The following is a 23,687-nucleotide window of genomic DNA, read 5'->3' as shown; positions in this document are numbered from 1 at the left end:
TCAGTACAAAATGGTATCAGCAAAAAAAGCCACAGCGTGATGAACAATATGTGCGCATGAGTCATCACACAAGCCTTGCATAAGTTAGTGGTGGTTGGTTGCAATGTGGCAGCGTGTTGCCCAGTAGCAAGCTGGCCCTTGTGCAGCATTTCGGCACTTCTTTACCTGAAAACATCTGTGAGTAGGCCGGAGTTTGAGAATCGTAATTCAGAAATGGCACTAAAATGTCACGTTTTAAGAACCTATCCCTACACTGACAGTTTGAGACACCATGATCTTTACATAAAATACAAACTTGGATGATTTTGGAAACACCTGTATATCATGTATTGAGTATACAAATGCAGATATGAACTTTTTTGAATCAGAAGATAAAAACAAATAAAAGTTAATTTAAACAACAAGAAAGAATTTATTAACATTTAAACTTGAAATCACAGCATTTCCTGAGTGCGAATGGGGGACGCCCCTCTAAGGAGGATAGCGCTATTTTATTATTTATACATCCTTTCTTTCAGGAGGATTAACCCACCAGCACCACCCACCCTAACTGACAAGACTAAACATATGAGCAAACTTGAGTGTGTTTGACTTCCTATTTGTCCATTGAATAGTAAATTATTCCCATCCGCTATCCAACACTTTCCCTACTGTTGCACTTGCTGGAGTGGGAATAGTAAATTATTCTTCTCCGCCATCCAACACTTTCCCTACTGTTGCAGTCGCTGGAGTGGAAATAGTAATTTTATCTCCTACGCTATCCAGCACTTTCTCTACTGTTGCACTTGCTGTAATGGGAATAGTATATTATTCCTCTCTGCTATCCCTACTGTTGCACTCCTTGGAATAGTAATTTTATGCCCTACGCTATCCAATATTTTCCCTACTGTTTTAGTTAATTTTGTGTAAAATGTTGTTTTAAAGATAAATATTTATTTTAATATTTTATTTTATTATATGCATAATTTATTTTTATATTTATCTTACAGGTTCATGTATATTACCTACTGGCGACAGCCAGTAGGTATATATAGTTAGGACCTAGCTACCATAGGAAATCCGCAACATTCTATTGGGAATAACTTTGGCGCCGGTTGAGGAGTTTGTGTGTAATTTTCCAAAATTTTGGCCAGCTCCGCTGCGCTCCTTCCCTGAAAGTTTCGGGGGGATTCGTGAAGTGGGGGCTGAGAAAAAAGGGGGGTCCCAAAACGTGTTTTCCCGATGTTAATTTCCATAGGACGTTCTGACAAGGCTACAGCCCGAACCGCTGAACGGAATTACACCAAACTTGGCAAAATTGTAGGGACTGGTACGCAGAAGTGCCTTTGCTATATTTGGTGAAAATTGCTACAGTGGTTTTTATGAAAATTATTATTATTTTTTTTTTCTTCAAAAACCTTTATTTGAGCAAGCATAGAAAAATACAAGAATGGGCCTACAACCTCACGGGCTGGCCGCTAATAATAAGGCACAAGGAATGAATTAGAAATGTACTCCCGTGGTCAGGCACAAATCAAGTACCAAGCATTACTCCCAACATATCACAGAGCATATTGAATTTTTGTTTTATACAAAAAGAAAAACAAACACTAAAAAGGCGAATGCATAGTAATCAAGGTCAGCTCAAAGAACGGAGGGGATGGTCTACAATCAGGAGAACATACCAAGAGCCCTAAGGCTCCAACAAGGTCGGGGGGGGAGGGGGAGCAGCGGGGAGAATCGGAAATTCATAAAACAGTATGAAAAGGTTCCGGGAACGCTCGCCTAGGGAGATAGGACAACATCAGTAGTGCCCACAAGGGGAGGGGTACAGATATCCCCACGATATTCATTCCACTGGCCCCAAATCCTCGTCCACGCCCCGGGTCTGCCCCTAGCCACATATACAGTCTTCTCACGAAACATGGACCAGTCCATGTTGTCCTCCCATTTCGAGACCACAGGGGGGCTGGATGCGTCCCAGAGTTGCGCAATATCCCGTTTCGCAATCATGTAACCCAAGGTAGCCCATCTGGTCTGGGCTACAGAGTAGTCAGTGGGCTCCCACACATTCAACAGACACCGTCGTGGCTCCGGCCGCAGGGCAACACCAGTCACAGCAGTCATCACCTCAAGCACAGCAGTCCAGTAAGCCGCCACAACTGGGCACTCCCAAAGAATGTGAAAAAAAGTAGCACTCGACCCACAACCACGCTTACATAACCCATCCAGGGAAAAGCCCATTGTCACCAGACGCGGACCAGTGACATACACCCGATGAAGGATTTTAAGTTGAACCAAACGGAGACGGGCAGGAATGGCTACCTCCTTGGGAGAAGAGAGTGCCGATTGCCAATCCTCGTCGTCCAGTTCCAACCCATCGCCGACCCAAACCTCCCGAAGTCGGACCAATAAGTCGCCCGATTATTGATCAGCTTCTTATAGATCAGGGAAATAGTGCTATCAGGCAGGTGCCCATCAAGGACACGATCCTCGAGGGGGGAAGACTCGGGCAGGGCCTCATCAGGAGGCGAGGGCGTGTCGGACCTGCAGATAACGAAAAAATTCCCTACCATTCAAACCATATTCCGCCTGGAGGGCCTGGAACGACTTCACACTACCTTTCGAACATACATCACCCACCTTACATATCCCAATCATATCCCAGCGGTCGAAGCCCTTAGTAGACCAGAGACATCCCAAACGTTCCGAGGCATAAAGCGGCGTCGCCAGTGTCATTCGATCCTCCCATCCCAAACTCACATTCGCGGCTCGCCACACAGTTACTGCAATCCTGGACGGGCCCACAAGATGGCGCCCGGCTGATCGAGAATAAAGCGCTCTATTAAAGTCCCCATCCGGCAGCTGGAGTCTATCCATCTCGAATGCAGGATTTCGACCCGGTGAAAACATCACGTGATTAATAGCAGACAACTGGGAAGCCCAATAATATCGCTTGATATCGGGGAGCGCCATGCCCCCGTCGTACCAAGGAATGGTGAGTTTCGCGAGGGCAATACGTGGACGCCCGTCCCAAATCAATTGCCTTTGAAGACTCTCGATCTCTCGGAAATAGGTCTTGGGGATATCGTCATAGGAATTCTGGAGCGCGTAGAGGAACCGCGGCAAGGACATCATTTTAAACAGAGCCGCCCTGCCCAGAGGAGACAAAGGAAGCTTACGCCAACGGGCCACGTCCAGTCGCAATCTAAGCAACGGGGGGAGGAGATTACGCTCAAACCGGAGCGAGGGGTCCAGCGTAATGAAAATCCCTAAGTATTTGAAGCCAGACTGGACCACCTGGATAGGAAGTCTGCTCGGCAATGGGGGTAAAACACCCGAAAGAACATACACGCAGGACTTGGCCCAGTTAATAACGAGGCCTGAGTTGGCACCAAATGAAGCGAGAACATCAAATAAAACAGTCAGAGATTTACGCGGGGAGGTGAGATATAAAAGGATGTCGTCCGCGTAAAGCGAGACGCGGTCCTCAAAGTCCGGAGACCAGCGAATCCCCTTGAGCGAAGGCTCCCACCGAAGCCAGGCAGCCAATGGTTCCAAGGCGAGTGCAAAAAGCAACGGAGACAAGGGGCAGCCCTGACGGGTACCCCTGCCAAGGGTGAAAGGGGTCGAAACTCTACCATTTACCACTACTTGTGCCAGAGGTTCAGCATATAATAACTTGATCCAACCAATAAACTCAGGCCCGAAACCAAATTTCTCAAGAGCCGCCCAAAGATAAGGCCACTCCACCGTATCAAAAGCCATTGAGGCATCCAACGATGCCAAAATGGCCGGCTCCGTCAGAAGCCCCGCCCTCGCAATCGCACGGTGGAGACGACGTAGGTTAAGAGCCGTGTTGCGATGCGGGATAAATCCGGACTGATCTGGATGGACCAAGCCACTAATGACCGTCAGGAGGCGGGACGCCAGGAGTTTCGCCAATACCTTGGGCTCAACATTCAGCAGGGATATGGGCCTATAGGATGAAAAAAGGTCCCGCTGTTTACCATCCTTGGGGATGACAACAATCGTGGCCAGTCGCTGATCATATGGGAGAATACCCCGTTCCCGGGACTCCAGAAACATGGCGCGAAGATATGGCGCCACTCTGTCGGGACGCAACTTGTACAGTTCAATTGGCAACCCGTTCGGGCCCAATGCTTTGCCCGAACGGAGCGAACGGATGGCAGTAGCTATCTCATCAACAGTAAAGGGGGAATCCAATGCTACACGATCCAAATCGGAGACACTGGGCAGAGCTATATCACGCAATAGAAGGCGAGAGTCAGCCACATCCCTCACAGACACAGGGGTATATACCACACGGAAGTACTCAGCACAACGGTCAACTATTCCAATCGGGTCCGTCACACTCTCACCACTCGAAGACTGAATCACGGGCACCACACGATTAGCTCTCTCCTTCTTATCCAGCCATGCCAGCAATTTACCCGCTTTGTCACCCACATCATACAAACGACCCTGTTGCTCCCGAAACATCACTTTAGCAGCATCCGTGACCATAGATTTATAGGCAAATTGTTTCAGACCCAGGGCGTGGAGTTTCGCAGACGTGACACCAGATTCCAAAGCATCCTCCAATGCAGAAATCTCTCCCTCAAGGTCCACCACCTCCCTATTCCTCGCCCTCTTAGCTTCAACAATAAGGGAGAGGGCCTGCCCACGAATCACCGTCTTAAAGGCCTCCCACAGGGACACAGCTGAGGAAACCGACCCCTCATTATCCAGAAAATATGCGTCCAAAGACCGAAGCAAAAGGCTGCGGGTCTCGGGGGAGGTAAGGTACCACGGATTGATGGGAGCCACCCGGCCCACCGCCTCCACTCCAACCTCAAAATGGAGCCAGAGCGGAGAGTGGTCAGAAATACCCCTGGGTAGGTGTACAATCTCACGCACCGCTGGCGACTGAGCCGCAGGCATCAGGAAATAATCCAGCCTAGACAGACTCCCATGGGCCCCAGAGTGAAAGGTGTATTGAAGCTGAGTAGGATGTAAAAGCCTCCAGCAATCCACCAAGCCAAAGGTATCCAAAAACCCACCCAACCACTGTTGGGCCGCAGGAGTATATCTAGGGGGGTGGCGATCGTGGAGACCGGAGAACACCGAATTAAAATCACCAGCCAGAAAGAGAGTACTATCAGGGAGGTCCAACAACACACGGCCCAAATCGGAAAAGGTAGAAGTCTGCAAGCCGGGGGGCACGTAAACAGTAAATAGGGAGAGGGCACGACCCTCATAGCGACCCACAAGGACAGCATATCGCCCCCGATCATCCTGAATCACATCAACAATAGCTAGGGGGAGGGAAGCCCGAACAAGGATACCCACACCCCTAGAACCCGAGGTAAACCCCGAATGTGCTACGAGGCGATAGCCCCACCTATTCATTGCATGACAAACATTGCCTACCAAATGAGTCTCCTGCAGGAAAACAATATCAGGAGACAAACGTCGTATGCATTTCAACACCACACTCCGTTTGATACGATCTCCCAGACCGTTAACGTTCCACGAAACAAATCTCAACCCGCTACCCCCATCCCACCCAGCAAAGCCAAAACCCCCCACCAATGAGCATGACACAAGAAACATCTTCAAATACAGGATAAAGTCGCCTTGAGAACAGAACACACAAACAACGAACTTCCCAACCACCCACCCCCCAAATAACAAGGAAACACCCCCCACCCTGCACCCCTGCAAAAAGCTAAAAAGCCACCCCAACCTGCAGTGTGCCTGTCGCCCAAGAACCCCTATTCTACACAAAGACCCCGGAGGAGGAAAGGCTCCGTCCCACCCGCCACCCCGATCAAGACCAATAACGAGAAAAAGAACATACATCAAATCACATAAACAGTAGAGGAACGCAGGCATACACTCCTGGAAGAGTTATTCAAAACAAGGCACCAGGCAAAGACGAAATGTTCAGCTCTCTACACCACCTTCAGCACCGCCCGGGTGGGCATCGGACTCAGTCTCAGGAGGTCGGCCAGGCAAGGAGTCCAGCCAGTCATTCACAGCATCCGGCCGATCAAAGAAGAAAGTTCGGTCATCATACTCAACCCGCAGCCTGGTCGGAAAAAGCATAGCGTAGCGCATCCCCATGTCCCTAAGACGCTTCTTGGCACCACGAAATCCCATCCGCTGCTTCTGGACCTGTTGGGAAAAGTCCGGATAAAAGTTCACCGTGGCATTCTCAAAGGCCACCGGGCCCTTCACCCGTGACGCCTGCAGGATAGCGTCCCGATCCCTATAGTGGAAAAGTTTTGCAACAATAGGTCTCGGCGGGGCACCTGGCTTACCCTGGCCCCCCGGAACACGATGTGCACACTCCACCGTGAAAAATTTACTAAGGCCAGATGGAGAAAGGTGGTTTTGGATCAGGTCTTCAACCAGGAGATCAACCGAGTGGGGTTCTGGGTTCTCCGGCACACCAACCACGCGAACATTACAGCGACGTGCCCTGTTCTCAAAATCTTCCAAGCGCCGGGTCATGAAATCGTTCACCCTACAATACTGTGAAAAAGCTCTGAGCGCTTTTTAACCTAATTGTTTTTATTAGTTTCTAGACTTGGGGGGCTTGCCTAAAGTTAAGGGGAAATATTTTATCAGGCACACTGACACCGCTGACACTTTGAAAAGATCACAGTTCGTGCCGCTCTTGCCGATTACCGGTGAAGGTGGGCGCCATCTTGAGGGAGGCAGGGAGAGCGCTCTAGTCGCGCCATACTCCCGCCCCCTTTTCTCCCTACATTATGTGTAAACCGGCCAGACGGCGCAGCGGGCTGGCGCAGCGGGCGCGCCGGATGCGCGCCGAAGCCGCGCCTAAGCCAAGCCCGTCTGCGCCCGTCCGCGACCGGACCGCGCTGGGCGCAGGGCACGCTGTCGGGCTGAAACCTGCCATCAGGTATGATAGCAACTATTTACTGTCCCTACGCCCCCCACCTGCTCCCCACTGTTGCGACTGCCCCCATATCGACCCTCTCTCCAGCCCCCTGGTATGTCCTTGTTGTGAATGGACTCCCCCTCCGCTTATAAATGACGTCGCCGACACGCACATCCCTCTAAAAATCCCCCCCACCTACTTTAAGGGAGGTCTGGTGAATGCCAGGTCCTTAGCCTGCCATTGCCAAGACGTGCACGATTTAATATTAATCCAAGATCTCGATGCCCTGTTCATCACCGAAAGTTGGCTCAATGACTCCTCCAACCCTGACCTTGCTATTGCCCTCCCCCCTGGTTTTACCATATTTAGGAGGGATAGACCTTCAGGTCGAGGTGGTGGGATAGCACTAATCATCAAGGAAACTTTTCCCTGTCATACATTTGATTTATGCCACCTTAAGGACGTTGAAAGCTTGGGTTTCTTAATTCAAATCACTGCCTCATTTTCTCTTTCGGTTGGGCTTCTTTACCGTCCCCCGGGCAACCCTACTTCATTTCTTAACTCTTTAGATGAGGCCCTCGGAGCACTCATGCTACAATACCCTAACTTCACGCTCCTTGGCGACATGAACTTACATATGGAATCACTTATTAACCCTCACTCTATCTCCTTCCTACAGTCCCTGAACATCTTTGGACTCTCCCAACGCATTAACACGGCCACTCACAGTGCTGGGCACACCATTGATGGCATTTGTTCCAATCTCTCCACCCTCTCCACTTTTCCTCCGTTACCTCAAATTTGGACTGACCACTACTTCATCCCTTTTGACATTATGACATCTATTCCCATCTTACCCAGCCCTAGTCTCACACAAGCCACCTTTACAGTCAACTGGAAGAAAGTGGCCGAACGAATAAAGCTGGAGTCAAAACCACTGCCCTCACCCCCCACTGTAACCGGAGATGTTGATATTGACTCCTGCAATTTCCATATCTGGATGAACCAAATAGTCGCGATTAATATTGAACCCAAAAACAATCAAGGAAAGGGCCCTAAGAAGAAAAAACCAAATGCCCCCTGGTACACCCAGACCCTTGCAGACAGTCATATTTTATGTCGGAGACTAGAAAGACACTGGAGACAAGCATATGACGCGGTCTCCAAAACACGCTATGTCCAACAGAGGAAATTATATCTCTCTGACATAAAATCAGCAAAAAAGGAATACTTCACCAATCTTATAATGGAAGCACATCAAAATCAAAAAATTATCTTCACCATAGTTAAGTCTTTCACTCATCCAAAAGCTCTCACCACCGATATACCTCCCTCAGAGAGCTTGTGTAATCAAATTGCTGATTACTTTATTGACAAAATTGTTAATATTCAAAAAGACTTTCCCCCACCCTCGACAATTCCCTTGGAGGTAACAGTTAACTACCCTCCTCTCTCCAGTTTCAAACCAGTCTCCTTGCAACAGACAAGCAAGGCAATCCGGGCCTGTAAATCAGGAGCACCCACTGATTCCTGTCCCCCCATCATTCTTCACCACTTGATTGACACAGTCAATCCCTACATTAATGGTATTATTAATGAATCCCTTGAATCCGGAACTGTACCTGCCGAATGGAAGAAGGCCACTGTAAAACCTCTGTTGAAAAAACAGAACAAATCACCTACAGATTTGACTAACATGCGCCCCATCTCCTTACTTCCCATTCTGGGCAAAGTCACGGAGCATCTTGTACATGAGGAGCTTAAAACTTTTACAGAAGCCCACAACATCCTGCACCCTCAGCAATCGGGTTTCCGCTCCGGTCACTCCACCGAAACAGCTTTGATCGAACTTGCTGACTCCATCAAATTCCTGCAGGATGAGGGCAAGCAAGCTGTCCTCATCCTGCTGGATCTTACAGCAGCATTCGACACTATCTCGCATGCCATCCTAATTAATCGAATGCGAGAGATCGGCGTGACAGACACAGCCCTGGCCTGGATCTCATCATTCCTATCAAATAGGTCTCAGACTGTGTCACTAGGACCTCATCTATCCAGCGAAAAACTCATTACATCTGGAGTGCCACAGGGGTCCATATTGAGCCCTTTATTTTTTAATATCTATATGGCACCCCTTTTAGCTGTGATAGAATCACATGGGATCTTGGTCACGTCTTACGCTGACGACACTCAATTGGTCGTCACCCTTGACAAACAACTGACTGACGCAGATCTCCGGTTCAAAAACTGCCTCTTGGATGTTTTTGAGTGGTTAAATACTAATCATCTTAGATGTAACAGTGCAAAGACGGAGATTATTCCATTAGGTAAGAATCTCTCTTTTTGCCCGAAAGATTGGTGGCCCACAGGATCAGAGGCCCCTCCCAGTGCAGTTACATCAGCCAGAAATCTGGGCGTACAATTCGATTCTTCCCTTTCTTTTGATGACCACGTCAAGATCACCGCAGGTCGCTGTTTCGGATTAATAAAATCTCTGAAGAAATTTTTTGATTTCCTCCCAATTGCAGCCAGAAAGTCAGTCGCGGTAGCCCTTATACTCTCCCGACTCGACTACTGCAACGGCCTTATGGCCGGAGTGAAAAAATCTACTCTCAGAAAGCTACAGAGCATCCAACATGCTGCAGCTAGACTGGTCTTACAACTCCCCAGTAGGTCATCTGGGTCCTCAGCCTTGAATTCGCTCCACTGGTTGCCACTGCACAAACGAATCCTTTTCAAACTGCTCCTCACAGTCTTCAAAACCATGCAAAACACAGGACCCCGCTATTTTGTTAACCGATTTACGCGCTATAACCCCTCGCGTTGCTTGAGATCCTCTGGGACAAATTTGGTTCAAATTCCCAGATTCAAATATAAGACTAAGGGCGGAAAATCCTTTAATGTTCTGGCGGCTAAAGCCTGGAACACCCTACCCGCCAATCTCAGAGCCATAGACAATGAGAACAACTTTAGAAAACTCCTCAAGACATGGGTCTATAAATTACCAGACTCCTCTGTCCTGGCGGCTATTTAGTTCTCTCTCACTTTTACTCCACTTTCTCAGGTATTTCTCTGTAGCTCGCCTAGCGCCATGATGCTCCCCTGGGAGCGAACGTTAGCGCTTTACAAATGCTCATAAATATCAAATATCAAATAGATTGCCAATCTCCGTCTGTATCTCAGAGACGTCCGCCGTGAGGCTGGATGACTTGATGTCCAATGACTTCACCTTTTCGTTCGTTTTTGAGAGATCGGCTCGAATTAAGTTCACATCGATTGCCACGGTGTCAATTTTGTGGGCCAAGGTTTCATATTGTTGGCCTATCGACTCCCTCATGCCAGAAATGGCGCCCATGATGTCCTGCAAGGAAGGCTCCGTCGACGCATCCACGACGTGGTCAGACGCACTGGGACCGGGCAGGGCAGCTCCGGGGGACCCCTTAGAGTGGGTATAACGGTCCATGACGTTAGATTGGACCGGACCCCCGCGCAGAGGTGTCTTCGTCTTCCGCGTCTCCCGGTCCCCTCTGCCCGCCATTTTGGAGATGCGTCACAAGGAGATTCACCAGGGTCAACGGACCGGGCACCAGAAAGGGAGGCCTCGGGACCAAAGGACCGCAACAAGGGTACCACTAGGATAGGAACAGCCAAATAGGAGAATAGTCCAGCCAAAGGCCGACAGCCGACTCGTGCCCTGGACCCAGCTCTGGCCCGACCCTCTCGCCGATGTCCCAGTCTGAGGCAGAATCGAAACCGAAACTTAAGAAGGGGACCCACAAGTCCAATCCCCCTGCCGTTGTTGTTCAACTCCAAGACGGCCACTGAACCTCGCCCAGTCCCGGGCGCACCTCAAGGGCGGAGCCCAAAAGTCCAAAGCACCGTAACTCAGGCACCCGGTGTCAAAATAAATTTCTGAAAGGTCCAGGTAGATCAGCCCAACGTCCTCTATACAGATCCTCGCGAAAAATCAGGATTTATGCAGGATATTATGCCGGGAGCGGCGGGGGTCCGGGGAGCGCTGTACTCACGCGGCCATCTCGGATGCCCGCCAAGCTCCTCCTCCCGTTTTTATGAAAATTAACTTCAAAAACACATATATATCTGGGCGGAACCTAACCACACATCTCATCGTGAGATCTGATTGACTGTCAGCACTTCATCCAAGAAGTGTTGGCAGCCATCTTGGGACCAATATACATGATAGCATCTCATTAAAAAGCATTGTAGTTAATAGAGGGTTTTAGGACTTTAGTTACATTATAAATCATTTGTTAAATGTAGTAAATGTAGTATACTTGTAAAGCGCACAGCTGCCCCAGCAACGGGGCGTCCCGGCGCTGTATAACTCTGGGGAACCCGTCCTGGCTTTCCCTGTGGGATGGTCTCTTGCTGGGAGTCCCCAAGGTGGAGCCAGGCATCCCCGGAATTGGTGGGGCCGTTGTGGAGATTAGGCAAGCTAATGCCCAGAGTTGCCGAGTGGAATCCCTGATTAGAGTAAGCACCGAAGCGAGAATTATCGAGTCCGCTGACCAAGGTCCACGACCCTGCAGCGTCGGGAATTGAACCCTGGTCCCAGGCTGACTTCTGCTCTCAGGCCTGCCGCCTCTAACCAGTGAGCAACACCACTCCTCCATGATGGTACCATACTCATTTTAGGAATTGTGGTGTGTTCTAAGGTGATTTTACCATGTGAAAAAGCCTTCTGCTGGGATATCATGAATCATGTTTGAAAGAAAACTATTATCTCATGCTTTTCCCACAGTGGTTTGGAAGGGGCTCTATAAGCTAAACTGAAAGCATATTTTCTGTAAATTCACATTATCTTCCTCAGTCATGTGAGCATGAAGTCTGACATTCTCAGTAAAACATGTACATCCAACAAGGACAGAGACTGTCAGTTGATTCCTTTGTGTTCTACTGCAGCCTCCTAGAGTGTTCTAAAGAACAACTAGAGCGCTAACAGTCCTACTTATTACAAAGGTATGGCACACTTGATGCCATCTTGATTGTAATAAAGTGGTAACTCTTAAAACATTTAATTTAAAAAGGAACAAAATGAGGGGGTATATTTTGCCATAGAAAGTATGATTAGTGCTGCAGAAAGAAAAATTAGGGCACATTTTGAGTGAATTCTCAAATCCTCTTCTATTTAATTAAAAAAATCTGACATGCAGTCTCCCAAGATGGCCACCAGAGACAAAAGAGCCCAAATGTAGCCCAAATATCACCCAGATGTAGCCCAAGTATAGCCCAATGACAGAATGTCCCAGAGTGTTCTAAAGAACAATTAGAGCGCTAACAGTCTTACTTATGACAAAAGTATGGCACACCAGAAGCCATCTTGATTGGAATGAAGTGGTAAGTCTGAAAACATTTAATTTAAAAAGGAACAAAATGAGGGGGTTCATTTTGCCATAGAAAGTATGATTAGCAGCAGACTTCCCTGGTGAGCAGTAGCTTTACTACAGTGATCTAATGAGCAACTAGAGTGCTAACATTCAGAATTTATGGCAAATGTGTGACACATCTGAAACTGAACGCCTTCTTGACGGAACCAAAGTAAACAAGCATTGAAAATGCAATAGATCTCGCCCTCGTTTAAGTTAAAGCCATTCTGTTTGTAATGAGGTGGCTTTTTAGCTTTGCTTTTATTAGTGTTTTTAAAACTTTCATGTAAATAACATGCATATGTATGCATATGTGTATATGTATGCATGCATTTATATTTGTATTTATATAGATATGCAGATTATATATGTTTATATATGTATGTATATATATATATATATATACACATACATAAATGCATATGCATATATATGCATATATATATATGTGTATGTGTGTGCGTGTAGAGAGAGGTAGAGAGGTAGAGGTGTAGAGGTGTAGAGGTAGAGAGGTAGAGGTAGAGAGGTAGAGACTAGTGGAGAGAGAAGTAGAGAGAGGTAGAGAGATAGAGAGAAGAGAGTGAGTAATAGAGTAGAGAGTGAGTAGTAGAGAGCAGTAGAGAGAGTAGCAGAGAGTGAGTAGTAGAGAGTAGTAGAGTGAATAGTAGAGTGAGTAGTAGAGAGTAGTAGAGAGTGAGTAGTAGAGAGTGAGTAGTAGAGAGTAGTAGAGAGTAAGTAGTAGAGTGAGTAGTAGAGATCAGTAGAGAGTGAGTAGTAAAGAGTGAGTAGTAGAGAGTAGTAGAGAGTGAGTAGCAGAGAGAGAGAATAGTAGAGAGTAGTAGAGAGTGAGTAGTAGAGTGAGTAGTAGAGAATAGTAGAGAGAGAGAGTAGTAGAGAGTGAGTAGTAGAGAGTGAGTAGTAGAGAGTAGTAGAGAGTGAGTAGTAGAGAGAGAGTAGTAGAGAGTGAGTAGTAGAGAGTAGTAGAGAGTGAGTAGTAAAGAGTGAGTAGTAAAGAGTGAGTAGTAGAGAGAGAGTAGTAGAGAGTGAGTAGTAGATAGTGAGTAGTAGGGAATGAGTAGTAGAGAGAGAGTAGTAGAGAGTAGTAGAGTAGTAGAGAATGAGTAGTAGAGAATGAGTATTAGGGAGTAGTGGAGTAGTAGAGAGTAAGTAGTAGAGAGTAGTGGAGAATATTCCAAAGTTTGGCACAGCACCACTTGCACAATAAGTCCAATCAAATCATATCACTTAGAGTCCTTATTGAAGCGCTGAATCTTGGTGTATATTCAAATGCTTTTATTTTCCTTAAGTTTATGTACCACAGCCAGCTGACGCGTTTCGTTCTGTACAACAGAACTTCTTCAGGGCGTTCTTATTTCTTTCAAGTTATGTCGGTATCCTGTTATCATATAACTAGATATTTCTTCCAAATGTTAGACGCGACGTAAGTACATTCTTATTCAAAGTGACTAGGTATCAATTTTACCCACACAATTCGGGCACTCTTGAGTAATTTATAGCATCCTCGAAGTCAGTCTTTCAAAAATTCCAAAGTATAGGACATGATAATCCAAATCCAAATGTTTCTCAAGAAAAGTCATTTTCAATCGTTCGGAATTTCGGCGTTTGGGCAAATATGACCCAGGGACCCCCAGTATGCAAGGGGAATTAGTCCCCCCTCTGCAAACGCGCCAGTGGCCTGCGTTGCAGAGAGGTGTAAAAAGAGGCATAGCCTCATTACACCTCTGTGCAATGCAGCCCCCTGGCGCATACTAGAGGTTCCAGGTGGGCTAGTTGGCCCCCAGGGACCCCCAGTATGCAAGGGGAATTAGTTCCCCCTCTTCAAACATGCACGGGGGCTGCGTTGCAGAGAGGTGTAAAAAGGGTGTGGCCTCATTACACCTCTCTGCAATGCAGCCCCCTGGTGCATACTGGAGGCTCCTGGTGGCCTAGTTGGCCCCCAGGGACCCCCAGTATGCAAGGGGAATTAGTTCCCCCTCTGCAAACGCGCCAGGGGGCTGCGTTGCAGAGAGGTGTAACAAGGGGCATAGCCTCATTACACCTCTGCAATGCAGCCCCCTGGCGCATACTGGAGGTTCAAGGTGGGCTAGTTGACCCCAGGGGCCCCCAGTATGCAAGGGGAATTAGTTCCCCCTCTTCAAACATGCACGGGGGCTGCGTTGCAGAGAGGTGTAAAAAGGGGTGTGTCTTCATTACACCTCTCTGCAATGCAGTCCCCTGGCGCATACTGGAGATTCCTGGTGGGCTTTCAGGTCTTATATAGTTAGGAATTAGCATTAAAAAAAACTTTGAAATTCACTGAAAAAAACATAGGTTTCAGGCCTTATATGTACATGTATTTATATAGCGCAAATCACCGACACGGTATCTAAGCGCTTGCTTAGGGAACCCATCCTGGTATTCCCCCGTGAGATACCCCGACAGGGTATCCACAAGGTGAAAGCCAGGGATCCCGCCACGAAGGGCTGTAGTGGAGATTAAGCAAGCTATTGCCCAGAGTCGGACCCCGTGAGTCGAGTAGGCACCGGAGCGAGAATTATCAAGTCCTTGGAATTTTAGAGCCCTAGACCCGCCGAGGTGGGGAATCGAACCCTGGTCCACGGCCGATCTCAGCTTCAGGGTCTGCCGCCTCTAACCACTGAGCCACACTTCTCCACACTTATATAGTTAGGAATTAGCATTTAAAAAAACCTTGCAAATTCACTGAAAAAACCATAGGTTTCAGGCCTTATATAGTTAGGAATTAGCATTTAAAAAACCTTTGAAATTCACTGAAAAAACCATAGGTTTCAGGCCTTATATAGTTAGGAATTAGCATTTAAAAAACCTTTACAATTCACTCAAAAAACTATAAGTTTTAGGGGTGTTATAGTTAGCTGGACATTTCACTCATACAAAACCATTGAAATTGCTCAAATATAGTTAGTTGTACTAACTATATTTCGCGCACCCGCAATCCACTGCTGATGATGTCACATATTACATCATTCATGACATGGTCAGTGACATCACTGATGACATCTCAAATGACATCACTGATGACATCATCCACGTGACAATCACATACACCTTTTCATGCACTAGTAAAATCTTTCATCACTCTTTGTAAAATAAAGAGTATCATATTTGAATCCATTGTTACAGCAATACAAGTATCTAAAAACCCACTCAGTGATTTTAGATGTATACACACATCTAATCACTTACCTGTAGATTCACTCATACATGCTGTCAATGAACAATAGAACACTATCAAAAATACTTATACACCTAAATCGACATTACACACCAGCACACATCCTATTCACATATGAAGTCATCCTACTCACTTATGCAAACAATGGATCATACTTACATATTTACTTAGCTACAAACTTATACAAACACAACTTCATCTATTCATTTAGATAGTAAGTCATACTTAGTGAATTATAAAATCATTATTACAAGTATAAAGTTATCCATACAGTCACTCACATAATCATTGAGTCTTATGTATACTTATTAATATACAACATCTGACACATACACTGCCTTTTATTTTTCTAGTTTGTTGGACATGTACCATTGAGAAATATATTTGCTCATCACCACACCCATAAAGATATTCACTCACCTAAACAACTGTTAGAACATGTAGTTTTAACTTCATATATCTAGTGAATTAACTATTCACACATCTTTGGGCAGTCACACACCCCCCACCGAACCACACACACATTCACTCTCCCATACAAATACTCAGTTAACTAATCAATAACTAATACAGACTTTCACATAGCTAGTAGCCAACTGGAGAACCAGTTTACACAACAACTGACAAAGTGATACAGATATTCAAACAGTTTAGTCACTATCCACTATATTTAGTGAGACACTATAAATTGGTCAAGTAAACAGTCAGTTACACTGCTACTAAATCCTCCATCCAAATATTTATATTTATATATCCACTCATTCTTCAATGCAAATTGCTATATATATAATGCATATTTAAATAACGAACCAAACCACATTCACTGGATGATGTCATCAGTGATGTCATTTGAGATGTCATCAGTGATGTCACTGACCATGTCATGAATGATGTACTATGTGACATCATCAGCAGTGGATTGCGGGTGTGCAAAATATAGTTAGTACAACTAACTATATAGGAGCAATTTCAATGGTTTTGTATGAATGAAATGTCCAGCTAACTATAACACCCCTAAAACTTATAGTTTTTTGAGTGAATTTTAAAAGTTTTTTAAATGCTAATTCCTAACTATATAAGGCCTGAAACCTATGGTTTTTTCAGTGAATATATATATATATATATATATATATATATATATATATATATATATATATATATAATTTGTATTATGTTTGTAACGTTTTATAATTTAATAAAATCATTATTTATTAATATTTTAAATAAATATATATATATATATAAAAATGTTTTACGTATGTTAGTTTAATTTATTTTACATTTTAAATTTTTTACATAATTCTAACTATGTTTTTATTAATTATATTTATTATTTAATTTATTTTATATTATTTTTAAGACATTTAAAAAAACGATATTTTGAACAACGATATTATAAACAACGAAATTTTAGTTTCAACATTTTTGTACTTACCTTTATAGAAATAGGATGTCGATATTTTGTCCATCGATATTCTTGACACGATATTCTGGTAGGCCGATATTGTTGTTGTCGATATTATGTCAATGATCTTTCTAAATGTGTCGCCCCATAGCATAATGCTTGGACTTTGTGCTTGGGCTGCCACAGGTCCTAATATAAGACTTAGAATGGTTTACCTACAAATCCAGGTCTTCCATATTAGTGAAAAATAACTCTAGCAAGACCTGTAGGCCATTTGCTGTGCGGGCAAGAAGCGCTGCTTCATCTGCAAATAATGGGATGGGTAGTGGTTGGTATCCCATGCAAGCAATGTTATTGACTTTATTCCCTAGGTGTTTATTGATTCCATTTATATACAGCAGGAAAAGAAAGGGTGCCAAGATGTATCCATCTAACACCCCTGTTGGAACTAACATGAGCGTATCCTAACCGTAAGGTCCTGGTATAGGCACCTTATGAGCACAAAGAATTATTTTTTGATGCCCACATTTTCCATTTTATCCCATAACTTCGAGCGGTTTACAAACTCCAACATGCTTGAACGATCAATAAAGACTGTAGTGACCCCCTTTGACCCAAACCTATTTACCTGCTATAAGACAAAGGTTTAAGCACTGATCAACAGTGTGATACCTGGTCTAAACCCATATTGGACTTCTGTTAAGATATTTTTTCTCACAGCCCAGCTCTCCAAACTGGGCAAAAGGACGTAGCCCAGAATCTTAAAGCTGTAGTCAAGTAATGAAATTGTTCTACAGCAGGATGGCAGAGATCTGTCTTCCTTTTTAAAAATGGGGACAAGTATGGTTGTCCTCCAAAAGTCTGGAATAGTACCTAAGATAGAAGATCTATAAACATTAGTTAGAAAGGGTGCCCACAGGTTAATGTGTGTTTTAAGACTATCCGCAGGGGCGCAGTCTGGGCCAGGTGCCTTCCCGGGAACACATTTCCCAATGGCTAGAATCACTTCCTCTGTGTCAATGGGGATTGGGAGACTTTGTGGGTTTGGGGGAATTAATCAAAGGCTCATTCCTATATTGGTGAACATATTTCATAATTGAAAAATATTGGAAAAATGGGAGACCCAGGAATCAACTGGAATTAGGAATTCCACTTTGGGGCCTCTGGCTCTGAAAAGAAAGTCCGGTTTATCATATTCCAAAACATCATATTGTTCCTTGTCCTCCCCACCACTAGAAAGGCCTTCTATGGTTTTTTTCTTACTTCAATTTTATTCCCCTCTAAAGTGCATTTGTATAGCTTTCTTACATCCTTAACCTCCTGTATTGAATAGGGACAAGATGTAAGAGCAGCCATCAACTGTTTATGGGCAGCTGAACAAGCTTCTTTGAACCATCGGTTAGGGGGAGGCTCTCTGGGGGATCTGGTGGAAATTAAATTGTCCACTATGGACCTACAAATGTTTTAAACCTGTCTTGCATAATGTCAGGTCCTGTATCCTTTTTTAGAGAGGCCATCATGTTTCCGATCACGATATTTCGATTGAATACAATAGGGTACATTTTTTCCCATTTTAACTTGATTCCTTTATTTTTGGAATACGGTATCCCATCCTTTTTTTAAACCTTTGGGTGTGATGTAGGAATTCAGTGTGATTTAAAGGGGTTTATGATCACTTACACAGTTACCTGCAACTTTATATTCTAATGATAGATGGAAGCTCAGCCGAAATCACAATATATTCAATATTACTCCCTGAGTGGTTACCCAAGAAGGTTGAGATGCAAGCATTATTTTTATGGAACATGTCTCAGGCAAAGGTTAAATTATTCTTCAAAATAAGAGTATTGAATGCCTCACCGTAAACTGTATGTTTAAAATGAGTAACAACATTGTCCTTTGAGCTCACAAAGCCACAGGTAGTATTACAAGAATATCGACATAGAGTAATATTAAAATCCCCGACCCAGTTTCTAAAAACATCCGATTTGCTTTCGGGAAAAAATCTTCTAAAAACTTACCAAAGTGGCCAGTCGCTTTACTCGAGTTCTAGTTAAACATGTTATAATAAAAACCAATCAGCAAAATATCAGGTTCAGTAGAGAAAGATAAAAAAGTTATTGTGAAGTAGGGTGAAGACCGAAGTTCCGAAACTCGAAATGCAGTAATTTGAACAGAGAAAAAAGAAGCAATACCACCCTTTGCTCTTTCCTCCTTCAAGGACAGTGCTGGCTGGAAAAAAGCACAGTATCTGTCAACGTAGAAAATTTCTGTCATCCATGTTTCTAGGCAGCATAGAACTTCAAAGGCACTAACAAACCTAACCCACTCAGGATTTGTAAATTTTGAGCGAGCCCCCGTGGTATGCCAAAAAATAAAGGTAAAACCACCAACCTTATTAGTGGACTGCTCCCTCCCTGCAAAACTACGCCTGGTAGCTGCCGCCCCCGTTGCTGCTGACCCTCTGGTCAGGAATTCAAGGCCCTCCTACACCCATAGTCTCCCGCCTGCGCTTCATTCCTTGTGTTCTAGTGGTAGAGCGTCACTGCTCTACTGCTGAGCTTCCCTCTGTCTCTCATTTTCTGCTTTTATCTGCCTTTTGTGCCTTTTTTGATTCTGCATTATTTGCCTTTTCTGATTCTTTTTCTGTCCCTCTTGCACTTTTCTTTTCTCCATTGCTTCACCGCTCTTGCCTCTGCGATCCCCCACAGCCCTGCCCACTCCAGTGACTCTTTACCACTCACCGAGTTTGCCGCATCCCAGCTGTCCAGCCCCACACACACTACTTAATGGCGGCCACTGAGCGGTGAAGGTGCAGTCCAAGGAACTTATTAGTGGACTGCTTCCTTCCCTGCACAGCGTCACCTGGTAGCTGCTGCCCCCGTTGCTGTTGCTGACCCTCTGGTCAGGAGTTTGAGGCCTTCCCCCACCTGCAGGCTTTCACCTGTGCCTCATCCCTGGTGGTCTAGTGGTTGAGCGTCACTGCTCTACTGCTGGGCTGCCACCTGTATCTCTTTTTCTTATTTTTTCTCCAATTTTGCATTTTTATAATTTTTTTCTGTCCCCTTTGCACTTTTCATTTCTCCTTTGTGTGGTAATGGTAAATAAATCCATGTAGCCAATGTGTAGATCAATTAAGCAGGTTTATTGTAGATCTTAAGGTAAGCCCCACCAGGAGCAGCTCCCTTGCTGCTCAGTCTATCTTCCAACCGACACTCATCCACCAGGCATCCCCAACATTCCATTACCTCACATGCACCAGCATTCCATAACACATCCACTCTAGTTGAGCAGCAAGGCAGAGAAGCAGGATAGATGCATAGCACTGAATATTAGATACCACACATTGCTCTGCCGTTCTTGACCCTGGGCTCCTCCTCCAGTGACTTTGTCCCGCTCCCCACAATTTCTGCCTCACAGCTGTCCAGCCCCCCACACACTACTTAATGGCAGTCGCTGACGGCTGTGCCGCAGGAGCGCCAAAGGCAAGCCTGTCTGCACCCGTCCATGCCTGGACAACTCCAGCGCTATGGACCCTGGTTCCTAGACCTTCCACCAACATAAAATCCAGCATCCACTTCTCCCTCAACACAGAACACCACGCTGCCTGCTACCTCGCCTCACCGAACGACACCCAAGGACCCTTCTCCTGCTGGTACTGCAGTTACACCCTTGCCCACCTCCACACTCCAGTTTCTCTCGCTGCCAAGCTGACCAACAGCACACCCAACCGGCTCAGCTGCATCCTCCTCAACATGTGGTTCCTCCACAAACAGGCCCCAGAAAAGTGGGACCTCCTTGACCCCGTCTCTCTTGACATCGCCTTCCTCGCGGAAATCTGGACCAACCACAGCTCTGGCCCGGACATCGCCATATTCTATGGCTACAAAATCACTTGCAAAGACTGCGCCGGCTGACCAGAATGAGCCACCACCATAATCCACAAGAACACCTGACAACCATGGAAAACCTCCACTTCCAGATCCAGACCAACCCCAGCACCATCCTCTGCTGCACCCTTGCCTACAGGCCTCCTGGCCCCCTCCCTCCCTTCACCGACGCCATCGTCAACTTCATCGCACCCCAGGCTCTCGCATTTACCGATTAGAACCTACTTAGCAAACTCAACTTTCACCTGGAGAACCCCTGTGACCAGAATACCACATCCCTTCTGGAGAACCTCCACCACATCGGACTCAAGGTGCTATGCACCACTCCAAGCCACTCCGCGGGACAATGCTCGACTCTGTCTTCCCCGCCAGCAAAAATATCACCTACAGCCACACCACCAAACTCCTCTGGACCGACCACCACTGTGTGAACTTTGCCTTCACCACACCCATAGTACACCACCACCCTCACTTCCCCTGTGGTAGCTGGAAAAAGGTCACCAAAGAACATCTTCCCACCTTTCTCAGCACTACCACACCACCGACACCAATAGACGCTAACACCTCAACACACCACCTCCACCGATGGATCTCAACTGCATCGACACTCTGGCACACCCCAAGAAGGCACCCAGCAAGCAACACTCCAAGAAAGCCAACTGGTTCACTCCTGTCCTCCACAAGTCCAGATGCACCTGTAGACGACTCTAGAAGAGATGAAGGAAGAACAAAACCCCAGAAACCCATGCAACCTTCAAATCCGCTGTCATCACACACCACCTCCTCCTCAAATTCACAAAGAAAACGGCCCCCCAAGACAGAATCAACATCAATGCAAACAAAAGCAAAGAACTCTTCGCCATCGTGAAGACGTTCCACCCTCCCAATACCTCTGCAACACACTCAGCACCTTTTTCCACCACATTTTCAAGCAGAACTACGACAGCTTCAAGACCCAAGACCCTCTCACAATACCCGAGACCACACAACCCAACCACCCCACACCCCAAGAGATCCTGCTCAACTGGACTCCTCTCACCACAGATGACACACTCAAGACTATGAAGAGCATCCACTCTGGAGCCCCATCAGACCCTTGCCTGTATCACATCTTCCATACAGTAACCACCTCAATCACTCCTGAGCTTCGCCGCACAATCAACTGCTCCATCGAGGCCACCGCCTTCCCCGACAACTGGAAACACGCCAAGATCCACCCCCTGATGAAGAATCCATCCGCTAACTCAACAGAACTCAAGAACTTCAGATCCATCTCCCTGCTCCCCTTTCCAGCCAAGGTCATCCATAAGGCCTTCAACACCCAACTCTCAGAGTTTATCGAAGTGAACCATGACTTGGACATCTCCCAATCTGGCTTCCGAAGCAACCACAGCACTGAGACTGCACTCCTCTCTGCCACCGATGACATGAGCACCCTCCTCAACCAAGGCAAAACTGAAGCCCTTATCCTGCTGGACTACTCCGCTGCCTTCGATACCATCTCCCACCGCAACCTAATCAGGAGACTCCATGATGCTGGCATCCATGACAAGGCCCTGAACTGGATCCACTCCTTCCTTACCTGCCGAACACAGTGAGTCAGACTACCCTGTTCCTCTCAGACCTCACAGAGATCAGCTTCAGAGTGCCCCAGGGCTCCTCTGTGAGCCCCACCCTCTTCATCATCCAGCCCCCCTCGCTGCCATCATCAGGATCAACAGACTCAAAATTGGCTCCTATGCCGATGACACCCAGCTGATCTTCTCCCTCACCAATGAACCCATAGCCGCCAGAACCAACTTCCACAGCAGCATGAAGGCAAAGGCCACCTGGATGAAAGACAGTTGCCTCAAACTCAACTTGGACAAGATCAAAGTACTTATCTTGGTACCCACCCCCTCAGCTTGAGACAACTCCTGGTGGGGCACCGCATTGGGAACCCCCGTGGACCACGCACGTAACCTTGGCATCATACTGGGCCCTTTACTCACAATGAGCCGCCAGATCAACGCAGTATCCTCATCATGTTTCCACATGCTCTGCCTGCTTCTTAAAGACATTTAGATGGATGAGGGGGCGTGGCTAGCAGGCCACGGTGGCGGACGGAGGCTGCTAGACCCCCGGTGCCGCCTGGGGATTGCCACCCTGCTGGGCTCTTCTGGTGGGCCCCGAATCACACCAGTGCCGAGGTCCCTGATGCGCCATACCCCCCCCCGAGCCTCCTGAAAGGGCTGGGAGACCCAGAGAGCCGCGGAGCGCCGGCAGCGAACTTGGGCCTGCTGAGGCCTTCTCCCCGAACGAAGCCGGGGACTGAAGTGTGGGGCGAGTCCGGACTACTACGGGCCATCGGGACCGGAAGTGCCGGAGCCTGGGCCCGAGACGTCGCGACGCGCACCGGTGCACAGGCACCCAAGAATTGCGACGGGGCTGTGGATATGCCCCGAGGGGTCTACCGTATGTAGACGGTGGACACAGCTGAGAGGCGGACCGGCGCGGCCGAGAACGGCCGGCCTGGAAGAGGGACCGAATCCTGAGTCTGGATGCCCGGGGAATGGCCCTGGAGACGGGGGCCTGGAGGTAAGGGGTGAGGGGAACATCGCCTGGAGGGAGAGATCACCTACTGCCCCATCTTCTTCCTTCCCCCTCCCGCCTCCCCCCTCATCCCCCGCCTGCTGAAGTGGCACTGTGGGCAGAAGGCCATAATGAGGAGGAGGTTGTCCCCGAACTGAGCCGGGACGTAGTGTGAGCATTGGACGAGGCACCGAGGTCTCCTAGTCCCCATTTCCCCCCACACCCCGAGGGGACGCCGGTTGGCTCATGAGCTTGGGGACGCGCTTGAACACTACCTAGACGGCGCGCAAGAGGCCCGAGGTTCAGGAGAGGAAAGGCTGCACGGTCTTGA

The sequence above is a fragment of the Lissotriton helveticus genome, chromosome 6 (assembly GCF_964261635.1).
Source record: "Lissotriton helveticus chromosome 6, aLisHel1.1, whole genome shotgun sequence".
NCBI classification, from domain to species: Eukaryota; Metazoa; Chordata; class Amphibia; order Caudata; family Salamandridae; genus Lissotriton; species Lissotriton helveticus.
Note: the sequence above shows the minus strand (reverse complement) of the source record.